Here is a 26,474-nt window from a genome sequence, read left to right on the forward strand (position 1 = left end):
CTCCTCATGACCACTGTTCTACCCATAACCTCTACCCAAAGTAACCGCTCTTCTGACTTCCAAATGACATTGGCTTTACATTTTTTGTTGAGCCATAGAGTATATGCTTTTTTGAGACAGGGTCTGATGTATGTAAGATTATAACCAATGATGATTTAAACTTCTGCTCCTGAGGGTGGAATTATAGGAGTGTCGGTAAGTCTGGCCTGTGTGGTGCTGGGAATCAACCCAGGGCTTTGGGCATGCTTGGGAAGCACTTAGCAACCCACCTACATCCCAAGCTGCAGCATACATCCTTTGCATGTGTTGTCTTTCATTCCCCTCTTGCTTGCAGACATCACTGATACTGTTGTTGAGAGGTGATTTGCTTATTCTCATCATTTGTGCACTCACTTTTATATTCATTGAAGTAACTAATCAGGTGTGTGTGTGTGTGTGTGTGTGTGTGTGTGTGTGTGTGTGTGTGTGCGCTTTGCCTGTGTAGCTTGTGTATGTGGGTATGTGGAGGTCAAAGAACGACTCACAGGAACCTTTTTTTCTCCCTTCGCCGTGGAGGATCTGGGCATTGAACTCAGGTCCTCGAGTTTGGTGGCCCTTACCCACTGAGTCATCTAAGTCCTCCTTGTTCCTGCTTTAAAAACAAACAAACAAACCATAAACAGACACCTGAAGGACATGAAAGCAAATTGTGCAAAAACGTCCTTAAAATATCCAGTGTCTGTAATTCTGAGTGTGATAACCATGATAATATGAAACGTCTGTTCTGTAAAATCTTCCATCTTATTTTCTACCAGATGGCAGAACCTTGAACTAATGACCTAAAAGTTCTAATACCAAAAATTCTTTTCATTTATAGACCCGTAAGTGGAAATGTGGACACATAATTCAGTATCAAAACAGGTAAAAACTCAGTGAAGCTAGAGCTCTGGTTACCTGATGGCCATTGATTCAGGTTCCATTGATTTGAAATCTATTGATCTGAACTCTAAAGACTGTCTAGTCCAATAGCACTTCTGTGACTATCATTTCTCAAAGTGTGAACATCCTGGAAAATGTTTTCCAGGATATCCTGTAGAAAACTGGAGGTCGCCTGGCCTTGGATGCTGTGGGGAATGTCATGAAAGTCCTCCACAGAGGCTTGGGCGGGGTTAGGAAGACAAGGGCTACTGAGAACCCAAGCAGCCATGGAAAGTTGCTGTTAAACATGAGCAAAGAGGGATAGGGGAAGTCATGTCCCTAGACTCCACGAGGGGCTGGGGCAGTGGAGGGTGGACTCCTGAGGTGAGAATAAAGGAGGGATGGATGTGAGGGACACTTCACCTCCAGTGCCAGTGACTGAAGAAGCCACTGTGTAGCCCATATGGATAAGCCTCCCAGGACACAAGGGCAGAGAATGCTGAGACCCAAATCCCGATGATTGGCTTAATGTACAGAGAAGACCAGGGTCAGAGGTTAAGTTTGATGGGGTGTCATATTAGTCCTGGACATAAGTGAGGAACAACACTTAAAAGGGTGCCATAATCAAACTTCTCATAGTTGATGTGATTTCACTTCTGCTTTTAACTTCACAGTGTACTTTCTGTGTTCCCCTTCCACTTTAATTCTTACATTAATTGCTGTGTCACCTATGTGTGACCTTGAACTAAGGCACAACCCAAACTTCTTGGCACAACTGTCAGTAATGACACAGCTTCTGGGAAAAGTGTTTTGTCTTTGGCCAAAAGCTCTAGCCACAGCCTTCTCGGTAAACCGAATCATGTCTTGGGCTAGAATTTCCAACCAAGTTTGTACTGGGTTTTCCTGAAGTATTTGTCCACCAACAAGACAATATGCAAATTATAGTATACATATTGTATTTCCAAATCATTTATGGTATTTTTTAGAAATATAATAAAGGTATTTTCTTCTTTGGTGATAACTTTCCATATCTTAACTTCTTTTACTTTTAATCTTCAGAAATTGTGAAAATATAGCCAGTCAGTCAACAAGAATGTGGGGACTCTTCCTATATGACTGAAAATGCTATCAGGGTGTCTCAGGGTCACTATGACTGAGACGAAAGACCAGGACCGAAGCAGCTTGGGGAGGAAAGGGCTTGTTTGGCTTACACTTCCACATCTCTGTTCATCATCAAAGGAAGCCAGGGCAGGAACTCAAGCGGATCAGGACCCAGGACCCAGGACCACCAGCCCAGGGGTGGCATCCACAATGGCCTGCACCTCCTCCATTCAGCACTAATTAAGAAACTGCCCTCCAGTTTAGCCAGCAGCTGGATTGTATGGAGTCCTTTTCTCAGTGGAGGCTTCCTTCTCTCTGATGACTCTAGCTTGTGTCAAGTTGACATAAAACCAGCCAAGACAAAGGGGCAGCAAAAAGAAGCTGAAACCTAAGAATTCTGGAGACTAAGAGGAATATTTTTTTTTTTTAATTTTATACAAGGTCTTGTTATATAATCCATTCTAGTGCAGAATTCCAATCCTCCTACTTCAGGTTCTCCAGGCTGGGACTCCAGACCCAGCCGAAGGAAACGACTTTAACCAAATGCAAGGGAAATCCAAGTGAGCGAGTGATTTCAATGAAAGTGGGCTGATGTTAGGTGTCTTAAGGATGTACAACCTAGAAAGCAATTTAATAACTATCTTATTTTAACACAGAGATAATATACCCTGATGTTAAGCACATCGGAGATGTGGTGGTTTGAACAAGAATAGGTTCAGATATTTGAATGCTTAGTCATCAGGGGTGACACTGTTTGAAGAGGAATAGGGGTTGGAGGAAGTGTGTCACTGGGGGAGGGCTTTGCAGTCTCTCGGCCTGCAGATCAGGACGTAGCTCTCAGTTGCTGTTCCAGGGCCAGCAAGGAGGCCATGTTCCCGCCATGCTCCCTTCCATGATAATAGACTAAACCTCTGAAGCTTCAAGCAAGGCCCCCAATTAAATGTCTCCTTTCATAAGATTTGCTTGATCACGGTGTCTCTATTAGAACACAGACTAAGACAGACGAGGCCGAGGCACGGTGATAGTCCTGGAAAGGACATAGCTGTTCCGTGTCTCAGTTTTCTCTCCCACCAAGCTATAATAACAGTGAAGCCGGCTGGTTCTCCTTCTCCTTCTTCCTTCTTCTTCTTGCTCCTCCCCCCCCCCCCAAGACAGGGTTTCTCTGTGTAGTCCTGGCTGTCCTGGAACTCACTCTGTAGACCAGGCTGGCCTCGAACTCACAGAGATCCTCCTGCCTCTGCCTCCTGAGTGCTCGGATAAAAGGTGTGCACCACCACTGCCTGGCTGTGAAGCTAGTTCTTTAAATGGGACATTATATATTGAACTTACTGAGAAATTGAGAAATTCAAAGATATTTTGCCAGTAATACAAGGATGGCATTTCTTAAAGCTCTTCTAATTTTGTCCCTTTGAGACCTCCTTAGCGCTTGGTCCCACTACAGCATTGGGAAACCCAAAGGCTCTGCTGCTAGCCAGAGGAAATCCTAGAGACAGAAGAGGGAGGGAAAAGGAACAGCTTCTCTGGCAGTTACAGCAGGTCGTAGAGAAGGCAGGCAGACACAGAAGAGGACCCTAAAGCCGCAGATGCAGTCCTCAAAGCAGATGCCCTTTGTTCAGTTTGGCCCAGAGTTGTGGATGGATATGTTAAAGCAGGAATCCTTGTGTGGATTATACTTAAACGTTAGTCAGGGGTGCCACAGGTTGCCGTGAGGTCAGCTGCCTCGCGGCAAATCCCAGAAGTACAGTGATGAGAACCAGATGATGGGAACCCCCGTGCTTAGATCTGCTGAGCTAGGGCTGTGGAACATGAACACAGCACACTGGAGTGACGTGTAGAGGAGTCGGGAGCAACCGTGGCAATTGAGAGGAAGCCGGGCTATCCCGGAACAGCGCCGAGTCTCTTGCAAGCTGGGAGCTGGAAGGAGGAATCTCAACAGCCCCCCCGCTGAAAGTCCAGAGGTGGAGCCAGCTGACTTTCTTCAGTTTAGGCGGCCCAGATGGCCATCCCCCACGGAGGAGGTTTGCAGGAGGTTACCAAGACCATCTGTGTGCGAGAGGCACACAGCTGCTGCCACATAATCTCAGCGGCCACCTCTGTTAGCTTGGAGTCGAGAGGAAATGTGGAAATCCGAGCATTTTTTAATGGAAAGAATTAAGAATTAATTAAAAAAAAATCTCTTTAAACGTTTGAACTAATGTGACCAATTTGGCTTTTCTTTTAGACTGAAAAATGTTTGAATTAGAATCGGGAACTACCCAAAGCAGCCCACCACAGCAGCCTTGACAGCAATGATGCCTCTGCAGCAGGATGAAGCCATCCACACCGTGTGCTGATATTTTATCTGTGCTCTAACAAATAAAACTTATCTGGGCATCAGAGGACAGAGCCAGCCACTAGATTAGACATAGAGGCCAGGCAGTGGTGGCACACACCCTTAATCCTATCACTCGGGGACACAGAGATCCAGGATCTCTGTGAGTTCAAGGTCACACTGGGAACAGAGCCAGGCGGTGGTGGCACTCACCTTTAATCCCAGCACTTGAGATCTCATGTCTTTGCTTGGAAAGCACACACACCTTTAATCCCAGGAAGTGATGGCAGGGAGCAGAAAGGTATATGAGGCATGAGGACCAGGAACTTTTAAGCAGTTCAACCGAGACCCTCAGGGGTGAGGACTCAGAGGCTCTTAGTCTGAGGATTCGTAGAAACAGAATCGACTGAGGAGCTGGTGAGGTGAGGTTGGCTGGCTTGTTCTGTTTCTCTGATCTTTCAGCTTTCACCCCAATATATGGCTCCCGTTTTTTAAAAAATTATTATTAATAAGACCATTCAGCAATTTGTGTTACAACACCACACTCATGTCTTTGAGTTGGTCTCTGAAACACTTAACTTGTTTGAATAAAATGAATGAATGAAGCTGATAGAAATAACACATTGAAAACAAAACAGTCTTCAGATAAGGAAAATTACTTTAAAATAGCATTAGTGGGTGTGGTGGTACGTAGGTGTAATCTTAGCACTCAGGAGGCAGAGGTAGGGGATCAATACACGTTCCAGGTTGATTGGTGAGAGATAAGTAAGACCATGTTTCAAAACGCTAACTAAGTGACTAACAGAAAGTTATTGTGGCCTGAGGCTGTAGTGTAGGAGCAAGACCACTCATACCTACAGCCTCGTTCAGGCATCTGTGAATCGTGGCCCGGTAAGTTAATCGTAGCTGCCGGGACAAACGCAGAAGCATCTGTAGTCCCTCTGGATCTACTGGGAAATGGGAGACAGAGACAGGAGAATGCCCAGAAGATCCGGGGCCACCTACCTCACGTATGGGGAGGCCAGACCTGGTCTTAAACAAGATAGAAAGTAAGTAGAGAAACCAGAGGTTGCCTGGGCAGGTTGGCACTCAGGAGGCAGCGCCAACAGACCTCTGGGAGTTTGAGGCCGGCCTGGTTTATGTTGTTAGTTCCAGGCTAGTCAAGCCTATAAAGTGAGACCCTCTCTCAAAAAGTAGCAAACACACAGGTACACACACACACACACACACACACACACACACACACACACAAGCGTGAGAGAGAGAATACACATACACACATACACACACGTATACACACACACACACACACACACACACACACACACACACACACACACACCCCAAACCTACTGTCAATATGTTAGGATGGAAAGATGGATCAGTGGTTAAGAGTGATTACAGCTCTTGCAGAGGCCTGGGTTCAGGATCCAGGACCCACATCAGGAAGCTCACAGCCACCTGTAACTCAGGGGATCTGCTGTCCTCTGTCCTCATGGCACCTGCAAGATCATGGTGCATGCAAACTCACAAAGGCACACAGACACACACACAAATCTTTTAAACAACAACAACGAACCCAGCGCTGTCCTCTGATCTTCACTCGGTGCCATGAGACAACCTGCATGCCTGCATACAATCTGCAGGCACGAGCATGTGTTCATGATACAAATGTATGCAGGCATTTAAATGGATATTTTTGGGTCCCCTGATTCCCTAGTTACAACTATTTCTTTACTTTCTTCTTATAGCTGGTAGACGAACTGCTGCAGAAATGGATGCTCTAAGGCCATATTATTAAATTATTAATTTCTTTAATTTGAAGTTTCCACTTGGAGTGCTAGGATCAGGCTACAGACACAGGCGAAATTGGGAACAGCTATGTGGGAAGTGGACAATTCACGATTCAGAGTAATCTTCAAGAGAAAAGGTATCGTGAATACAGGAGGAGGGTCAAAAGTATTTTATTTAGAATTTAAAACGGCTCTCAAATCACATTTAAGGACCTCACAATATTTTAAACTTATTTAATTCCTAATAGGCCTCTGTGATCCTTCTTTTCATTATACTTTTGGTTTATACTCCTGGGTTTCCTTTTCATATGACCAATTTCCCCCCCTATTTTTGGTTTTGGTGTTTCTTTCCAGTGCAAAAACCACTCCTGGGGATGTCACATGCATTTTTTTATTTAGTTTTTTTTTTTTTTCAAATTTGGAAAGTGTATGCAGTTTCTTTGAGATGTAAAGAATGAAGGTGTAGGATTTGTCAGGGACCACATCCAGTTACTAAACTGAAGGAACGTGACTTCCCCGCGGTCAGAGCCCTCAAATGCTTTCAAACTCTTCCAGTTCTGCCAGACACGAGGAGAATTATGATGAAGGAGAAGTCAGGATGAGAAGAGACAAGTCTGGAATCAGTACAGGCTGCATAGGCTGGCGGATTATATGCAACAAACTCCTTGTTCGTGGTTCTAAAGGTAGGAAGTTCAAGCTCAGGGTGTTAGCATGGTTGGGCTCAGGAGATCCTCTCTTCAGGATGCAAACCATCTTCTTTATTCTGGTATGATACAAAGGGTAAGAGCATCCAGGGTCTCTGTCCCAGCATTTCCCCTAATCCCACTCATTAGGAGTGCCTTCATGATTTATGACCCTTCCAAAGGCCTTATCCCCGATAGCACCTCATACTGGAGTTTAGGTTTCCAGCCTCTGAATTTTGGGGGCTCCTACACATTTACTCCACAACGTATGTCTTGAGACAAAAATATCTTATGTTTTAAACTTTTATAAATGTACAAAACCACATGGACCTGTCTCTAGGGCCACCTCCATGGGCCTGGGAGGTCTCTGCAGTTTGAATTTCTTGAAATATGCCTTTGAGTTTTGCTCTGGATAAGGGGTCAGGATAAACACCCACGAACTTGCTCATAGCCACGGAGAAAAAGAGATAACTGAGGGAGGATTTAGGACATTGTCACATGTGTGACGTTAAGGGCCACGTAAAAATCCCGAGAAAGTGACCATTAAATGCTTGGAGTCTTGCGAGGTACGAGAAGTATTTAAATTAATTATAAAGGAACATTTTTGAGTGTTAAGCTAGTTGACTAGTTAAGAATTTTCTTGGAATGGGCGGGACAAGAAAAAGCTGAGACCCAGTCAGGGGCCTTATCAGGGGCAACCCACACTGAGTAGTGGCGGCAGTCAGGCTTTGGAGTCTTACCATTTTAGAATGTTTTTGCTATAAAAATTTATAGCAGAGTAAGTTTTTGTCACCAGTCACTGTGGTTGATATATTGGAAGTTTTAGGCAGTTCAGACTGCTTTCTAAGAGCAACATCAACAAAAACACTCCCAACCCCCCATCCAAACCAACAAAAAACCCAAACAACCACCACCCAGGGCATCCACTTTACCGCTATTCAATTTCATACTATTTAGTTAAAAGACAGGTTGTGAGGACGGTTAATCAATAAGGGATGGTAAGGGTCCAGGTGCAGGGCCGCCGGGTCTAAATTGTAGACGGGCTCATGGCATCCCGCGGGATTCCTGGTACACACAAGGCTGACCCCGAGTTCCATAGAGACTGGAATGGGACCTCTGATAGCATGTGTTCCATCAATGATGCCTGCGATGATAGATTTAGGGGCAAAGGCATCAGGGCTGTTTTTGTGACCTGTGACGGAACATAAATAAAAAGGGAGATGATTTGACACCTTTGCTTCCTTCTCGGGCCACGCACCCTCTTCTTCTTTCCTACCTTGGTTGGCTTCTTGGCTAACTCTAGCGGTCCTTGCCGCCTGGCTTAGGTCTTCCAGCTTTAACGAGACTAGTTTTAATAGCTTTACATTTTCTGAACAGACCCGAGGAAAGCTTCACACTGAATTTTTGAACTCATATGTCCACCCCACAGTCAAACATTGCGTTCTAGAGGATGATGGCTGGCCTGCCCAGGGGTCTGCCAGTATCCAAGGAACCAGAGACTCATTGTGGGTGAGGGACCAATAGGAAGCCCTGTTACTAGAAAAGGAGAGTTGGGGAGATACCTAATACTCAACACAGACATTCAAAAAGTATGCATATCCATTACTTGGGGTGAGGAAGTATTGTTTTACTTCCTGTATTAATATAGTTAATCTAGGAACCAAGTGGCTCTTTCCCATGTCTATATAGGCACCATGTAAGTACCATAGGGGTAAGTCTTATATTTCAGCATTACACATTTATTTTTTTTTTCTAAAATGAGACTGACTCAGAGAAGATGCCACAGAAGAAACACATGGAAAGCGCCACACATCTACATAGCAAAACTGAGTTTTGAGTGTCCTCTCTGAGCCAAGTGCGATTTTAAGAATACATTTTTTTTTCATCTTGACCCCCACCCTGTGTGTGTGTGACCTACGTGTTACTGTCTTGCCCTTACAGGTGGGGAAACTGAGGCATGGCGCCCCTGACTCAGCTTTTGGGGTAGAATTTAGAAACAAGACTTGTCTCCATGACCTCAGCGGGTCCCCTTCATCCTTCGCGAAGCCTCTAGGAACGCTCCTGTCCTTCGCTCCGCAGCCTAACTCGTCCTCCGCCCAGCAGAAGCAGCAGCAGCAGCAGCGGCAGCAGCGGCACCCGCCCCGCTCGCTCCGGAGCGCCGTCCTGAGGGAGGTCCCGTGGCCGGGAGTCTGGCCGCTTCTCCCCGGGGGCTCGGCTGGGTCAAGCTCCCGGGGTCCCCGACGTGCAGGCGCCCCTCCTCCCTTGCCCAGCGCCCCCAGCGCGGTGCGAGCAGATGCCGCCCGGGCGTCCGGCGGACAGGGCGGCGCGGCTGGAGGTGAGCAAGCCGGCGGGGGACCCGTGGCGATGCAGGGGGCGGGGGGGGAGGAGGCGGGCGTCGGCGAGGGGACGCGGGGCGGCCGGTGCGCGGCTCGCGGGCGACGCCTGGAGAGCGAGCAAAACGGGCGCCCGCCCGGGGGGCCCCCCGAGCGCGGGGAGACATGGCTCCGCGCGTCCCCGCCGCCGCCGCCGCCGCCGCCGCTGACTCGACACAATCGGCGGGTCGCGCGGCGTAACCGCGGGTGGGCGGCGGCGCACAGAGCCGCCTCGGGAGCGCCGAGGGTCGGGTCGCGGCGTGCCGGGGAGGATGCCGGCTCCAAGGCGAGCCGGGGACGGTCGCTGAGACGCTCGCAGGGTCCCCGGGAGCCGCGTAGGGGCTCCGTAGCCGCGGCCGCCGCCGCAGCCCCGGAGCTGCCAGCTCGCCCGCCCGCCCGCCTGCCAGCCCGGCCGGCCGGCCGCCTTCCTCCGCGGCGCGCACTGGCGGCTCGCGCGCGCGGCGACTGCGGGGCGCGCTCCCGCCTCGGCCGGGTCCCCACCCGCAGCCCGCCCGCCCGCCCGCCGGCCCAGGTGAGTGCGCGGCCCGTGCCCCGCGCTCGCCCCGCAGGTAGCTAGCGGGCGGCGGCTTTGTCTGGCTCCCTCGCGCCCTGGCGCGGGGTCGGTCATTCATTTGACATTCTGCTCCCCGGAGCGCCCGGCGGACCGGCGGCGGGCGCCGGACGCGCCTGCTGATTCGGTGATTTCCCCAGGAGCTGGGACTTGGGGGCTCCTGTGAGCATCACTCGAGGGAGAGGAGGAGGAGGCGGCTTCATTTGCTTTCTGTTTGGAATGTGTGGTGAGCATCCTCTGCTGGAGCTTGGGGCCTGGAGGAAACCCGGGCTGCAGAATTAGACGTAGACGTTTGGGAGGACGTACAGCTGCAGAGGTCTGGCTCCTTATGCCTGTGTCTTCTTCTCCGTGAGCGGCGCTCAGCTGCTTTTCGTTTATTATGATTAATTTTAGGGACACCGCCACGGGCACAGTTATTTCTTTTCGAGTTGGGAGCCTTTGGAGTCAGCACAGAGAGCTCGCGAGTAGAGTTAAAAGGGTTCAGTCAATAATAAACTTGGAAAAGGACAGCGTCGGTGATCGTATGGACAGAGGTGAACGAGAGGCAAACTTCACCGCGGCCTTTAGCCTTTGTGGATAAGATTTCTGCTTTGCTCCTCTTGAGTCATGCAAACTCGGAATTCTTGTACGTATGTCTTTGCCAAACTGTACAACTTGTTTTTGTTTCTTTTTTTGAAGAGTTTTGTGTGTGTGTGTGTGTGTGTACTTTGTCATTTAGTAGAAAAATTGAGTAATCAGTAGTCTTTTATTAGAAATTGTGAAATTTGGTGCATTTGTTTGCCTTGTAAATATGATTTTCTTTTTACTGCCTCTCCTATTCCCTGAAGGGCTCATTTCTTCTATTGCCTAGAGAGTCAGCCTCTCTCTTTCCCTCCCCCTCCCCCCCCAACAGATGGCTTTATGTGCCAAGAGGTTATCTTTAAAATGTCAGTCACTTTACTTACAAACAAAGCAAGCTTAGTTCCTAAGTTTGTCTCTGGAGTTATGAGGGCCAGTGTCCTAATCTGAGGGGGATGTCTTTAATGGTGTCAAGATCTGGATGTCGCTAATCTGTTTGGTCATCAGAAGGTTCCTGCAGGGATTGTTTATGTAGCGTGGGACAGATGGTGCCCCTAGCAGACAGGAGGAGCCAGGCAGAAAGGGGCATTGCACACTTAGAGATTGTCTGCCGTGTTATTGGGAGGCGCAGCAAAGTGAGGCCAAAGGCAAGAAAGTCATAATGTTGACCTCTTAAAGGGGACATTTGTTATCCAGCAACCGACATAATTTCTTTCTTTTCCACATTTCAAAACTCATCATTGAATTGTTTGTTTTATTACTACATTGGCATAGGTAAGACAGTTTAAACAGTTGCAGCAACACAGATAGATGCCTTTGAACTTAAAAGTATCTTACCACCTTGGGGGGGAATAGTCCCACTTCTCTTGGTCCCTGCGTATGTTTGGCACCTTGGACTCCCAATGTCTCCAAGCTGCCAGGACCTCAGCGTCATCTGCATCCGTTTGAATTGGTTTCTTTTATATCTCCTTGGCAGGTGGTTTCCTGACCTCCACCTTTGCCCCCAAACTCTCAACTCTGGGCATTATTTTACCTCCACGATGATGTACCTGTCCCTAGACATTTGCTTCCCTGTGACACCCATCATAGGTTGGGGTGCCTCTTGGCAGTGCATCTTTGTGAAGCGTTACGATGTCAGTGAGGAACTCGAAGTCATTCTGAACATTTGATAATCCAGCTGTAGGTCTTCTGCTTCTGTAGATTTCATGCTCTAGATTGCAACTTGACCAAACATTGGTTTTCGTTTGTTAAGAATGTGAGGGAAAATATTTCAGCAAATTGATTTTTTTTTTTATTTAACCAGCCATGAGACTAAACTTCATGATCCAATAGCATTTGGCTGAGCTGTGCAAGAGACTTGAGATAAAGAGCTGGGACTCTGAAGAACTTGGGCCCTGTGCTCCAAGGAGGAAAACATTCATTCTTGCTCTTTTCAGACTCTTTTCACCACTGACACTGACCTCAGCAAATGAAAAAGAAATCCAAGTTGTTACTGTATTTGAGGACAGATACAATGGCTTTCTTTCTTGGGGATTGTTTGCAGGAAGGGATGGCTTTGGGACTCTGCTGGGTGTTGAATGTACTCTGTTATCAATGCAACGATCTGATATCCTAAATCCTTGCTATTCAGTCTGTGCCCGATGTCTGTGTCCTCATGGGTGGCCATCCATGTCGTGATTGTTCCTTTGAAAGAGAATACGCTCCTGGCTTGGGCTTGTTCCGGACCTGGCCTGTTGTAGCGCTCAGTAGTGAACAGCTACCTGCTTAATCCTGGGTGGAGGAGGTGGTGGGGGAATGGAGGTGGGGGGTTGGAGGTTGGGGGGGTGGAGGAGGTGGTGGTGGGGGATGGGGTAGTTCAGCATGGTGTGTTGGATAGGAACTAGCAGCCTAAGACACTTTGTTGTTTCTAGGCCTGGGCGTGAAGTTTAGTTGCTTCAGCAGGGGCAGGGTCCCTTCTCCAGGCCCAAGAAGCTGCCTCAGGATGTGAATGATATGGAGGAGAGATTAGAAGGGCGACCAGACCTTCTGGTTTGCCTGCGATGGTCCATTTTGTTACTACTGGCTTATCTCCACTTTTAAAAGTTTCCTGGTTCGGATGATAAATTATATGATCACTCTGAAAATGAAGGCGTCTTGGTGATATTCACCAGCCCTCTCTTGACCTCAGTTTTCCTTTCCGTTTTTCTTTTCTTCTCTCTTCTTTTCTTTCTTTCTTTCTTTCTTTCTGTGAGACAGGGTCTCACCATGTAGCCTAGGTTGGCCTTGAAACCAAGGTCCTCTTGTTTTCCAAATACCGGGATTGTTGGTGTGTACCACCGTGCTTAGCTGACACCAGATTTTGAGCGTGCTTAGTGTCAGTCTCTTACTTCTTAAATATTCAGTAAGAAAATAAGACAGTTGAACCTGAAAAATACAAAAGAAAAAGACATGGTGGGGAAAATGAAAGAATGAGATCCATTTCTGCACGTGGAGGGAAGGCGTGCTAAGTCCTGAAGAGGCTGTTGTGGTTCTCAGCCCCTGTTACTGTCTTCAAGACAGCAAGAGTTACCTCTTGCCCTTTATTTAAGGCTGACACAAATTGGATGGCTCCTGGCGATTTGGGAGGACAGTTGCTCCAAACCTTGATTGTAGATTGAGTGTTTATGTGGTGCTTACACACATGAATGCCTGCTCCACCATCTAGGGTGAGACACAGTTCTTGGATATTTGCTGAGAGTCCAGAACACAGATGCTTCTGTATAGTCTTGACTCCACATTCTTGTAGTTTCCCCGGACAATAGGGACGCTTTTGTTCTCTGTACTCTGTTCTGTTTCCAGTGGGATTTTGGTCTCAGCGTTTCACAGGGAACGCGTAAGAAAATAAAATATACAGCCTGTGCAAACTTTCATTGTCCGAGTAACCTGATGAGGGTTTGGGCTTTCTATATATGAAGTTTTGGGCCCCTGATTCCATGACTTTTGCTGGGAAACGTGTCTGTTTCTGACAGTTCACTTGTAGTGCTGGCCAGGAGGTATGACTTATGGGTTGTCTCCTTCTTAGCACTCAGGCCACCAAAGTCCTTAACAGCTTGGTCAGCAGATCTGAATAAGAATAAAATTTATTTATCTCCTTTAGAAATATGATGACTAAGTAATTTTTTTTTTTTCCAGTCAAGGACATGTTTGTGAGTAGAATGTGGTACTAACTGGAAAGGGCACCAAGCCAACCAACAGAACTAGCTTGGATTTCTAAGTCACATTGCTTGTTGCTATGATCAAATATCTGACTTAAAGAAGGAGGGGTTTATTACGTTTATAGTTAAAGGGCATGGAGTCCATCATGGCAGGCAAGATGGAATTTCTGAGGTGGTTGGTTACATTGTATCCACAGCCAGGAATCAGAAACTAATGAATAACTCCTGTTCATCTGGCTTTCTCCTACGTATTCAGTCTGGGACCCCAGCCCTTGGGAATTGTTTATATTCCCATATCACTTAAGCCCATTTAGAAAGTCCCTTCCAGATGTGACCCGAGATTCATTTCCATGATGATTTTAAAATCCAAGTAAGTAAGTTTACAGTCAAGATTAAACATTACACCAGGGAAACCAGCATGTATGGCTATCCTAATTATGATCGTGAACTTGGGGAGCTGGAGAGCTAGCTCAGCAGTTAAGAGTGCCTTCTGTCCTTGCAGATTAGGTGTGGCCCCCAGCACCCAGTCAGGTGGCTCACAACCAGTTCCATGGGATACAACATCATCTTCTGGCCTCCACAGGCAAATTTACACATGTGGTGTGCACAAACACAGGCAAGTACACACACACACACATGCACACGTATAAAGAGAATAACTAAACCTAAAAAAAATTGTGAACTTTGGTCTTTTAGGTGGCTTTGGTTGGCCTGGAACTTGAGTCGTCTGAGTGCACATACGTCTCCACCTGGATTTCAGATTGCTAGCTTTTATATAAAGAAATTCACCTTAGCTTCTTCTGTATTTGTTCAACTTGTATGTTTAGGTGTGTGCTTGCATATGTTAACAGGATATTTATAGTTATGGCTATTGTGCGGATAAAACAAACCACTAAGAAGCCGTGGTCGTTAGGAAATTGCATATTTAATTTCTTCCATGGATTGGCTTTTAAACGAATTCTCTGCATTTAGTCTTTCCAAATTTTAAATCAGTTCCTGATCTTGTCTGGTTTTAACACCATTTGTTGCTACAATGTTTTTGCTTAGAATTTCGATTGCCTACAATGTTCTGTTTTAAGTCTTAAAGAGAGATCCATCCACAGATCGGTGGTTACCGGGGAAAAGGAAGAATTCCACTTGTTCACTGTACTCACTCAACTGGGTTTTTATGAGTTAGTGTCTGATGTTGGTGCTGGCTGTATGCCAGAGAATAAAACGAGTGCCACCCATGTGGAGTTTTCATGCTATGGGAGGCCTGGAGAATAAGTCAAACAAAGAAGGAAATGATGTAGCACGGCGGAATGGCAAATGTGGCAGAGTGTGCTGTGCGGAGAAAGTGACCCCAAACGGAGATTTGAAGTCCCAGTGTGCTGTCAGCATGTGTAGGGAAATGGATATCAGTGCCAATATAAATGCGAATCTCTATGCTTTAGAACAAGGGAATCTGTGTAGTGTATATGGAAATATGACAGAGTATATACACTTACGTATTTACAGGATGGAGAAAATTGCAGGTTGAGGAAAGGGCCAATCCAAACGTTTGGTCTGTTGGGCGATCTGTATTTGGATGTGTTCAGAGATCCACAAGGAGACTGGTATGATGCTCTGTAGATACCTGGGAGGACGGGATTGGGGTCGGCACTGAGGTCAGAGAAGTAGCATGGTGTGGTAAGGCTTGTGTAGGGCCTTGAGACAGGAGAGTCACTATGATTTCAGCAGGCATTCTATTATGTCTTCTTTAAAAACATTTTTAACATTTTTTATTGTATATGTATGGATCTTTTGCCAGCATGGATGTCTGTGCACCGCATGTGTGCTGTGCCTATGGAGGCCAGAAAAGGGGGTCAGATCCCCTAAGACTGGAGTTATTGATGGTTGTGAGACACCATGTGGGTGCTTGGAATCAAACCCAGGTCCTCTGGAAGATCAAGCATGGCTCTTAACTGCTGCAGAGCCATCTCTCCAGTCCCCTATTATATTTTTGTGAAACTCATAAAGAAGACTATCAATCAGTATATATAACCTACATTTTGTTAATGGTCCATTTCATGTTTAATATATATTCTATATTTTTTTTAGTTTTTATTTATTAAAGTGTGTTTTACAATTTCTATCTCTCCCGTGTGTGTGTGTGTGTGTGTGTGTGTGTGTGTGTGTGTGTGTGTGTGTATAGGTTAAAACTGAACTCAGGACTTCATGCATGTTAGGGGAGCAATCTACCATTGAACTACATTCCAGGCCCCTACTATTACTATTATTAAGTTGTATTTCTGTTACGTAAAATTTGGCCAGTCATTTAAAAATGGTCCACAGACAGAAGTGTAACCCACAGCGATGAAAATAACAGGTTGAGCATACCCAATTTGAACTCTGAGATCCAAAATGCTCTAAATCTGAAATCTTTTGAGTACCACGTGATTCCTCAAGTGGAAAGTTCTGTACCATGAAGGGTTATTCAACCCGTATTGATCTAAGTGCCGTGGTCCAGTGTGCCATCACCATGTTTAGCGAAGGGAATATCAGTGCAAAAATATAAATGTGAATCTCTTTGCATTAGATCGAGGGAATCTGTGCAGTGCATATGGAAATAATGACAATATGACAAAGTAACTTTTTAGCGGGTTCACCGTCCATTCATTCCCGATCTCCATTGGCAGCAAATCCTTAATCAATGCCTGTTACGAAACTGTGCCCAATAGTGGTGTGAGGCCATGATACGTTTGTGTCATTTTCAAACAAAGCACAGTGGCTTCTCTGTTACCCCATTGAGGTTTTCCAGGACAAGCCATAATAACGCTTCTCTTACCAGTTCCATGTGTTATATGACTAAGGGCAGGTCCGAGACCATAGCTCGACTAGTCTACTAGAGGACATAAGAATGCTGAAAACAAGTATGGGCATCTTATTGAAAAGACGCTTGGAAGACCATCTGGGAAGCTAAAGACAGACATTCTCCTTAGAAACCAGAAGTTTTGAACAGGATTTCCTCGTGGAACGATGCGGTCGGCTGCTGGACCACATCACTGGACTGGAGTGTGGAAGAGTGAGTGCCGTCAAGCACGCGATAGCAGACATTTCGCTTTGTGCTTGGGTGGAACAGCGTGTCACGTGAGTGTGAATCGGCTTTTGGCGTCAGTTCAGGGAGGAGTGCTTGGTGAGGCTTTGTGACTGATCGCTGAAAACTTGTGCTACGAGGGATGCGGTTTTCATTCTGGTTAGCCACCATTTATGAGATTAGAAAAGATACTTCGGAGGGGACTGTAAGAGCACTCACTGGTTTAGATACATACAAGAATGTGGTGGTGGTGGTGGTGGTGGTGGTGGTGGTGTGTGTGTATGTGTGCGCGCGTACCATGGTTCACATGTGGAGGTCACTCCGTGGTGTGAGCTCTCTCTTTTCACCTCTGTGTGGATCCCAGAGTGCAAACAGGCTGCTGTGTTTGCATGTCAAGCATCTTTCCATCTTTACCCTCTAGCCTGTCTTGCTGACCAAAGAATGTGAAGGCTTTGTGAGGGAACATTGTAACTAGCAGCCAACCACATGCTGCCAAGGACCATGCAGCACTTTCTCATCTCGAGGAAACGCTGAGAGATTATGGTTACAGCCGAATTATGTTTCCTGAACTTGGGATGTACTGTGCCAGCTGTTGGGCAGTGAGTATAGATACTTCTCCATGCTGATGTACACTGGCTGGACAGATGCTTATATGATATTTTATCTGCAGAGTCAGGTAGTCAGGTATGTGTGTATTGAGAAAGTCTTCATCATGATGTTGCTGCAGACTGACTCTATCCTATCCAGTGGCTTATCTCAGTAATATACTTTGCTCACATTAAACCATGGCAAGGGCGGGGAAAGTGGGGGGGGGGCGGGGGGCGGGGGGCAGGGGATTGCTAACAACTAAAACAGCATACCACAAGCTTCCACATGAATTTCTTTACTAGTGTTGAAGGTCCGCATGACCCCAAAGGGTCAGGGAAGTAATATTTTCAGGCTCGGATGGTCTTTCAAGTAATACACAGTAGTTTTCAGTGATTCACTGAAGAATAGATGCTCAAACGAACAGAGCGTGGTACCAGCAGATCGGGAGGATAAAAAGACGAAGAAAAGGACACTTGATATCGGATAGCCTGTAGGGAACTGTGGTGGGAGGGACCCAGCGGTTGCTTACTAGGTGGGTGGGAGGCAGGTGGAAGTTGGGCAGTGTGTGACGAATGAGCAGGACCTTTCTTAGGCTTTTGCCTTACTGCTTTGCTTCAGAGAAATGGACTTGGTGCCAAGGATTTCAGGGTGTGGTCTGTGTTGCTCTTGGCCCCACCTACAAGTGACAAATGATTCCCAGTGGTCTTCCTGTGCTGCTAGAGTTTCCCTGTGTACGCCTCCCCTCTTCCTCCCTTCATTCTCCTTCATCGCTCCCCTCCCCAGCTTCCTCTGCTGAGCCTGGAGTTGGCATCTTTAAGCTAGAAAAGGCATTCCAAGCGCCTGTCCTGTATTATCACGTTTGCCAGCTGCTCTCCAGGGCAAGCCAGCAAAGAGCTTCCGGGAGGGGAAATGTGTGCTTTCCACGCCTTACCTGCTTCAGCCAGCAGGTAATGCACACGTGGATATTTAACCCCGACTCGTAGGAAGGTGCATTTCCTCTCCTCCCTCCTTGGGCTTTAGTAAAGATGGAGTCATGGACCCTTGGTCTAATGACTTTTTTTTTTGTAGTGATGATTGTTATTGAGCGCTAGGCCAAAACTATTTATTTTTCTTCATTGAACAAATGTTGCGACTCTTTTATGGGCTAGGCTCTGTGCTATGTGTGAAATGGGCAGCAGAGACAAGGACAAGCAAGCATGCGCTCATGATTAATGCACGTGTGACGAGATGGGGCGTTTCAGTAGAATATAATGCACAACCAAGACCTCTTGGATGGAGTGGCTGGATCGACCTGAAGTCGTAGTCATCACTCACTGCATGAGAGCGGGAAGGGGAGCTTTGACGGGTTTCGGAGGAGAATCAGGATGCTTGAGGATAGAACAAAAATAAGGTCTGTGAGAGCTGAGGACCAGGGATGCAGAGGATGGCAGGGCCCGTCCAAGGGAGCGAGCAGGTGTCTCTTTGTGTTTGCTTATATAGACTTTCACACATCCACAGTCTTCCCATAGGAAGGGGAATGACTGGGGTGACTCAGGTAAAAATGGTATGTTAGAGGAAAACGGAAGTTTTTGTCTGGCAGTTGAGGGAAAGCTGGAAAGGGCCCCGGAGACATACTGTGTAGCCTTTCTGCATGGAAATGCTCACCAGGGTTTGTTAAGGGTGCTCACCAGGTTCTTGGGAGATTAGTCCCATGCCTCGTTTACCCAGGATTCTTTTGGTGGGTCTTCTTTCATCTCACGAACACCCCAGACTCAGTTCTTGCTCAGTACTTCTGCGACAGGAAAGATCCAGAATGTCCATCAGTCCTACTTACCCTCATGCCTCAAATTGCCTTTTGATACACAATTGAAAGCTAATGGTCCAGTCCCACCCCCACCCCCACCCCCCGCCATTCTGGACAAACTCCCTCTCCCTTTCCTGAAGACATTCTTAGAAGTCAAAGTCTCTTCTTTGTCAGTGATTGACAGGAGGGTGGGGGTGAGGTGGATATCCGTGTGAGGGGAATGAGTCTAGTTTGGCATGTTCCTCTTTGATATTGATATTTTCCTTCTTGGCTCCATTATTTTTATTAATCTATTAGTAATTAAGGTTTAGTCATTTTGCTGCTTTGGAGAGTTGTTACCCATTCGTCTTTTTGTTATCTAGATTTGTAATCATTGTGACCATATGGAAGTCTAGCCAATGCTCTGTATAGTGCCCAGTATTGATCACATAGAGAACATACAATAGTCAATGCCTAAGCTAAAGGAACGATCTGTTTCTTCTTTGTGGGTCTTTATAAAAAGGCAACTATTTATGTAAATGAGGTGTTAGGTTGGCACGGAATGCTAAGAGGTGAACGTTTTTTTTTGTATTTTAAAATCGACAGACTGTGACTTGGAGGTCTAAGTCATTTACATAACTTTCTCTCAGGAACCTTCCATCAAAGGCCTCTTGGCACCTTGCTGCTGGAAGCGGCTCACAGCTAGCAGCATCTGCACCACTCTTGGGCTTTCTGCCAGACCTGCCGAATTAGAATCTGCACCTCGCACACACGGAGTATTTCCTTTACGTATTAAATATATTTGCAAATTGTATATAACACACAATTGTACATATCATGGGGTAACACATTTTGGTCAGTAAAGTTAAACATGCCTATTTCCTCAAACATAGATCTTTTGAAAGTTTTTAAAAAGTCGTGTTTTGAGAAATTTTTATGTGAATACACTGTACTTAAAACGTTCCCGCATCTCCTGTTCTCCTTTCCAGTTCTTCCTGTGACCCCTGCTACATTCTCTCCCCAAATTCATGACTTCTTCTATAATTACAGACAGACAGACACCCACACACATGCACACACACACACTGTGTGTATACTCTACTGCAGTTGTGGAATATTATTTTAAGATGTGTTACATTTGTTTAGGCTGTGGAACATTTGTTTAATGATGCAAAGATGTGTTGCATTCTTTTATGTTGCATTTGTTTAACTCTGTGAAGCTGTGTTTCTGTGCCTGTCTAAAACACCTGATGGTCTAATAAAGAGCTGAATGACCAGTAGTGAGGCAGGAGAAAGGATAGGTGGGGCTGGCAGACAGAGAGGATATATAGAAGGAGAAATCTGGGAGGAGTGAAAAAAGAAGGAGTGAGAGGAAGGAGGAGGATGCAAGGGGACAGTTACCCAACTTCACAGCCAGCCACGGAGTAAGAGTGAAAGTAAGATATACAGAAGGAAGAAAAGAAAGAAGCCCAAAGGCAAAAGGTAGACAGGATACTTTAAAGTTAAGAAAAGCTGACAAACAAACAAACAAAACAAACAAACAAACAAAAAGAAAACACAACAAGCCAAGCTAAGGCTGGGCATTTATGGTTAAGAATAAGCCTCCATGCGGGATGTATTTGGGAGCTGGGTGACAGGACCCCCAAAAGAGCAAAAACAACCGTTAATGTTGTCAGTGTGGTACATGGGTTTAGAGCCGAGCACTTGGGCTCAGGTGACCTAATAGGGGGACCATGCCTGAAGGAAACCAACTCTCGCTCCTCAGCAGCTACCGACTGCTTATCGCGGTTTAACTAGGGTTGGGGTCTTGCCAGCCTCTCCCCAGCTATATTATTATGCCAACCGGTGTGCACGTGTACAGGTCTTGTGCAGGCAACCATGTTCTTGAGAGTTCAGGGATGCAACGTCCCTGTCCTATCCAGAAAGCGCCCTCTTGCAGCAGTTCTGTGTCCTCTGGCTCTTGCAATCTTTCCAACCACTTCTGCAGTGTCTCCGAGCCTTCACCGGAGGGAGTTTGTTACAGATGTCCCGTGGGGGGGGTGCACACGTCACAGTCACTTGTCCTCTGTATTTTGCCCCTGCTGTAGTTTTCTGTGATAGCGCTCACCTGCAGTTTAAAGAAACCTCTTTGATGGGGGAGGGCGAGAGCTAGTTATCTGTGAATATGAGCGTAAGTGTTTAGAAGGTTAGAAAGTGTGACCGTTTAGTACAATAGTATTAGTGAGTGTTCCTTTCAAGTCTAGGATGTCTCTAGCCATGAGTTCTTGGCTAGGTTTACAGTACCAGACAGAAATTCCCTCCCCCCGAGTGGTTCTTAAGTCCAACTGGACAGCCTTGGTGCCACTACTACACTGTTGAGGTTATCTTTCTAGGCAGATCTTGTAGTTTGCAGGGTTTATAGATAGGTAGGACTATTGATAACGTTTCTTCCGTAGCACTTACATGGTACCTTCTGACAATCCTTAGGAAGGAGACTTCCCAGTTGGTACCAGCCCAGTTCCTCTAGGTTCTGTGACTGAATGTGTGGTGTCTTCAGTAATAGGGTTTTACCCTTGAGTTCTGGCGACATGCCACTGTCATGTGTAGTGAGCCCAATACTCGATAGTACCCCAGACCTAACTCTTGCCGAAGTGCCCTTGACCTCTCCCCATCTCTCCCTGTCCCCTGCCCAGCGTCTGATGACTATCATCCTACCCTCAATTCCTGTGATGTCAGCTCTTTTAGAGTCTGCATGTAAGATCAGTACTTGTCTTTCTAGGCTTCGCTTACTTCACTGCACAGGATGGTTTCCAGGTCCGTATGCGTTGTCACAGTGATGGCATTTCATTCTTCCTGGAGCCACAAAGTGCTTCGTGACGAGGCACCACGTTTTCTTCAGCCATCCCTCGGTTCACGAACGCTCGCTTCTGTTTCTTGGCCTTGTCAGTAGTGGCGCAATGAACTTGGGGGTGAATTTGGATGTATACACGGTATTAGAATTTCCGGACCATTGGTAGCTCTTTTTAGTTTTGAAATAAGCCTGCATATGGCTTTTCATGGGAAAGAGTCCCCCCCCCCCTTAACACACTTTCACCAACACTTGTTATATTTAAAAGTTGTTTTGTTTTTAATACAAACAATGTATTTTAATTATGTTCTCCCCTTTCCCAACTCCTTCAAGATCCTTCCAACTTACTTACCTGGCTAACTTCATATTCTGTCTCTCTTTCTTTCTCTCTGTCTCTGTGTCTCTGACACCACACACACACACACATCAAAACAAGAAAAAAAAAACAATTTAAAAAATGTCCAAGCAAAACAAAAAGTTCTGAAAAAAAAATATCACTGAGTTCATTTGTGTTGGCCAACTATTCCTGGGCCTGGGGCCTGCCCTGGAGTGTGGTTGATCTACCCAGTGACACTCCATTGGAGGAAAACGTTTCCTTTGCTAGCAGCTATACATTGCAGATAAGTTTTTGGTTAAGGGTGTGACTCTCTGTCCACTTCCCCATCTCAGTGCTAAGAGCTCCATCTGGCTTGAACCTGCGAGACCCCTGGCATGCTGCCCCAGTCTCTGTGAGTTCATATGCGCATCATCTTGTTATGTCTGGAGCACACTGTTTCCTTGGAGTCATCCATCCCCTCTGGCTCTTACAATTTTTCTAATAGATCCACGAGCCTTGTTATCTTTAGTCTCTTTAACGATGGTCATTCTTTTGAGGATGAGTGATATCTCATTGTAGTTTTGATTTACACTGTCCCATGGGATATTTTTTTATGTAGTTTTTATTTGTATGTCTTCTTGAGAAACATCTTTTAGATCCATTGTCCATTTTAAAATCAGAACTTTTTTTGTTAGTGAATTTCTTGATAAATTTGGAGAGGCATTTAAAAAATTCACCAGAATTCAGAAATGTAGGAAAAACATTTATTTCAAAGTGAAGAGTATCTCTAAAGGGAGAGTTCATTGGTCTGTGGGTGAGATCTCAGTGCTTTCTGCTCTGTGGCCTGGAACTGTTCTGCTTTGTGTAGGAGCTTTGAGGTTGAAAGATGCCATAGAGTCCTTTATGACTGTAGATGATAGGCCAATGTCAGCAGTGTCATGGGAGGATAGAGAAGCTATGGTACTGAAAGACTAGGAGAGGCTGGAAGGGGTAGAGGAATATGGATTTGCTGTCTAAACCTAGCAGTGAGGGGAGAGGCCTTCCTCTGGGCATTGAGCACAGCTTCTAGGCCTTGGATTTCTCAGACTTCATTATCGTCAGAATTAGCTAATGACAAGTGAATCCAGCTGGATGGGTTGTGCATGGAACCCCGTGGGTCACAGACCTGCACACTTGTCACAGTGGGTGGGAATGTCATTGCTTGGCTTGCATCATTGGTGCCAGATTTCTGGAAATGAAGCTAAAAATGTATGTATGTAAGACATCTTGAATGCAGCTCATCAATAAGTCATTAAAATACTTTTGGAGTAGCTCATGCCAAAGAAAATTCATGTGCTGCCCACATCTGGTTTGCAACTCAGTTCAGACTCACCAGCATGCATCAGATGACGACAATCCTTGGCTCAGTCCGTGCAAGGCACCAAATAGTGTTTTAGACCTAGTGAGCAGAAGGAAGCTCTACTAAGTGAAAGGGATAAAAAGATATAAAATAGTGGAGTTGCGTTTGCTTTGACAGCTCTCCTCGAGAACCTTAGTAGTGTTTGGAAAAAGCAGAGGACGTGCCTTAAAAAGTAAAGCCTCAGCCTTGGAGAAGCTGCCAAGGAACCAAGCTTGGGGTCGAGGCAGAAGCAAAGAATTGGAGACATGGGGAGAAGCGGGCATTGCCAGGTTATGGTTGCACACTGCAGCCGGGCAGTCATGGCCCCAGATCGTAGCTCGCATCTGCTCGTACTGAGGAGATACTGAGTTAGGTTACCTCATCACTGATAGTTGGCCCTAGGTGACTGCTGACTTACAGAGCCGGCCACTGCATCTGTGAACGTAGGAAGGAGTCGGAACCTTATCTAGGGGCTTGCTACTCATTAATTTCTTCTTCACCTAAACTCCCCAAGGGCAAGGGCAGTCTGTTATTAGCCTTTGTGGTATAGCATTTGGCGTGGTCTGGCTCAGTGAGTGTCTGTTGAGTGGAACTGATTATAAAAGAGTAGTTTATTTTCTGTCCTAAAAATTCTTCTGTAGGAATTCACTCTCTCTGCTAGTTTAAAAAATTAACAGCTTTATTGAAATATAATTCATATACTCTAAAAATGCTATCTTGAAACAAAAATATGAAGCATTTTGAAATATTGATGGGTTATATCTTTTTCTTTTCTTGAGTGAGGGTCTCTCTGTGCAGCCTAGGTTGGTCTTGAACATCTGTGCAGCTACAGATGGAGTCACACGCGTGATCCCCCAGCCTCTGCTCACCATCCACTGAAATTACAGGTGTGTACCTCCATGCCTGGCAATGAGTCACACTTTTGTTGAAGAAAATTTTGTTATTTTCTTTCTTGTGTAATTATAAAATATATTTTACTTTTAGCTGACTAATCTCAATAGTTTAGCAAATCAGATGGTTTACTTTAAACAATTATTCTTCATGTCTCTTTCTTTCCCTCCCTCTCTCCTTTCCTCTCTCTTCCCCTCCCTTCCTCCTTTCTCTCTCTCTCTCTCTCTCTCTCTCTCTCTCTCTGTGTGTGTGTGTGTGTGTGTGTGTTTGTGTTTGTGCATGTGCGTCTAAGTATGGAAGACAAGAGACAGCACTAGATCCCCTGGAGCTGGAGTCACATGGTTGTGAGCTGCCTACGTGAGTACCGGAAACCAAACTTGAATCCTTTGAAAGAGCAACAACCCCTCTTAGCTGCTGATCCAGCCCCAAGTAGTTTTCCGTATTCATTTCCGTATTCATTTCCTCATTTATTCCTACATTCATTTTATTTTTTGAATAAGCCTTTTCAGTTTTATTCAGGCATGGTTTACAAATAGAATCACATGTATGTAGAGTGTATAATGTTTTGATCTATATGTGTGCTGTGAAATCATCAGTGTAGTAATGCTTGTTCCGTGTTCATTGCTTGCATCCTTACTTTTTTTGTGTGTGTGGTGAGACCATTTAGGATCTGTGCTCTGTCCAAGTTTCCACAATGTAGTGTTACTAGTTGGGGATGCTGCACCGTCAGCTGCATCTCCGGAACGTTCTTCGTGTGACTGAAATGTTGCATCCTTTGATCACCATTTCCTTATATTTCCCCACCCCCAACTCCTGGCAACCATTTTCAGGTTTGTTCTATCTGATCATTTAATTTATTTTCAAAATTTTACTTTTATTTGTGTGTGTGTGTGTGTGTGTGCAATGTCACAGGTATGTGAGTGCCCGTAGAGGCCAGAAAGGAACATGAGGTTCCATTGAGCTAGAGTTACATTTATTTGTAAGCTGCCCAACATTGGTGCTGGAAATCATCCTTGGGTCCTCTGGAAGGGCAGCAAGGACTCTTCCTGATGACCTGTGTCTCCAGCCTGCCAGTCTTATCATTTAGATCACTCTGTAGATGAGTGATGCTGTGTTGTACTTATCATTATGTCTGGCTTGTTTCACTTAGTATAGTGTCTCCCAGCTTCTTCCATGGTGTTGCAAATAGCCACTTTTCCTTCTTTTGTAAGGGTGGGCATATATGTTCACACATACACACATACAGTAGAATATTATACATTTGTGGATATACGTACATGGAGCATATTTCTTTTCCCCTTCATCCACTGGTGGACACTTTGGCTGTTGAGAGAATAATGTTGCAATAACTGCTTGGTAACTACACGGAAATGTAGTTGTAGCTTCAAGATATTGATTTCATGTCTTTGGGATATATATCCAAGGATGGAATTGTTGATTACTGATCATATGTTTATTAACAAGAGACATCTGTGTAGCTAGAGTTTTCCTGCCTGGCCCGTAGTCAGGACAAATCTTTGTCACCCACCAGTCCCACAGCCGCTCAGACCCAGCCAAGTAAACACAGAGACTTATATTGCTTACAAACTTTGTGGCCGTGGCAGGCTTCTTGCTAACTGTTCTTATATCTTAAATTAACCCATTTCTATAAATCTATACCTTGCCATGTGGCTTGTGGCTTACCGGCATCTTCACATGTTGCTTGTCCTGGCAGTGGCTCCAGGCGGTCCCTCTACTCCTTCCTCCTTCCTCAATTCTCCTCTCTGTTAGTCCCGCCTATACTTCCTGTCTGGCTATTGGCCAATCAGGTTTATTTACATATAGAGATATCCACAGCACTTCTTGGAAGAGAAAGCTATCTTTGTTTGTTTTATTGCTTTCCTCTGCCTGCCTCCTGTTTGCCTCAGCTGGCATGGCTGCTGTGGACACGCAGGGTTAGGCGGTGGAGGACTGTTGTTAGACGGGTATGGGGAGTACTTTCCCATGGAGTGGTCCCCGAGTCACATTTAATAAAGACGAGTCTTGAGAATAGGTCTTTCCCTGACGACCGCCAGGTCAAATAATGGCGACTCCCTGGGATGCCCGGCCTCTTGGAGAAGCTACCAGCCTGTTCTGACTCCCGTAGCTGCCAGGGTGCTCACTTCCATAGTTGCCATGGCTGTCGCATCCTGGCTCCAAGGGTGCCACGATATTGTGGA

At 45.9% G+C, this 26,474-nt stretch overlaps 1 protein-coding gene across 2 annotated transcripts in view; it reads left to right on the forward strand.

The window, feature by feature from the left end:
* The first annotated feature begins 9,048 nt into the window (after window positions 1–9,048).
* Window positions 9,049–26,474, forward strand: part of Hecw2 (HECT, C2 and WW domain containing E3 ubiquitin protein ligase 2) — a 362,611-nt gene continuing 345,185 nt past the window's right edge. Inside the window, exon 1 of one of the 2 annotated variants that reach the window (XM_028886428.1) lies at window positions 9,049–9,120. The gene's annotated coding sequence lies outside the window, so the exon portion shown is untranslated. Of the gene's footprint in view, window positions 9,121–9,681; window positions 10,354–26,474 lie in introns of those variants that run through there. The other variant, XM_028886412.2, reaches the window with a different exon arrangement.

Source organism: Peromyscus leucopus, chromosome 13, assembly GCF_004664715.2.
Source record: "Peromyscus leucopus breed LL Stock chromosome 13, UCI_PerLeu_2.1, whole genome shotgun sequence".
Lineage (NCBI taxonomy): Eukaryota > Metazoa > Chordata > Mammalia > Rodentia > Cricetidae > Peromyscus > Peromyscus leucopus.